Genomic DNA, 466 nt, shown 5'->3' with positions numbered 1-466 from the left:
GATGAATACCTCATACTGTTTTTGGAAATTAGAAAAATTACCAATGAATGAAAATAGGAAAGCTTGTAGGAACTGTTTTTCCTTACTAGTGGCTGGAGTGAGGACTGACGTGTTCTTGCAAAGGAACTGGACTTTCAAATTCATAGTAAGGGATAGGTCACACATGTACTCCTCTGTAACAGCAAGAGGTAAAATAATGTGTGATTTTACTAATTTCAGAACAGAATGGAATGATGGACAAGCCGTACTTGTGCACATTGCAAACACAAAGTATGATGTAGATACCGTCTCTCCAAACAACCTTATGCAAGTTCACAATTTCCGTATTGTCCATCTGGGCACAGTAGGTTTCAGTAAGCACTCAACGGCACGTTATGGTGATTAGTAGACCTGTGGTTTGAATAAAATTCTCAAACCAAATACAGTGGCTGACAAATTCATTATTATTAATGTCAATTTTTTTTCT

The 466-nt window shown here is 36.9% G+C and overlaps 1 pseudogene; it reads left to right on the top strand.

Annotated features, from left to right (window-relative positions):
• The window catches only part of LOC119591854, a 7,722-nt pseudogene extending 7,365 nt beyond the window's left edge, over positions 1-357 (top strand).
• The last annotated feature ends 109 nt before the right edge of the window (positions 358-466 follow it).

Source organism: Penaeus monodon, chromosome 29 (assembly GCF_015228065.2).
Source record: "Penaeus monodon isolate SGIC_2016 chromosome 29, NSTDA_Pmon_1, whole genome shotgun sequence".
Classification (NCBI taxonomy): domain Eukaryota; kingdom Metazoa; phylum Arthropoda; class Malacostraca; order Decapoda; family Penaeidae; genus Penaeus; species Penaeus monodon.
Note: the sequence above shows the minus strand (reverse complement) of the source record. Positions and strands in the feature narration are given on the sequence as shown.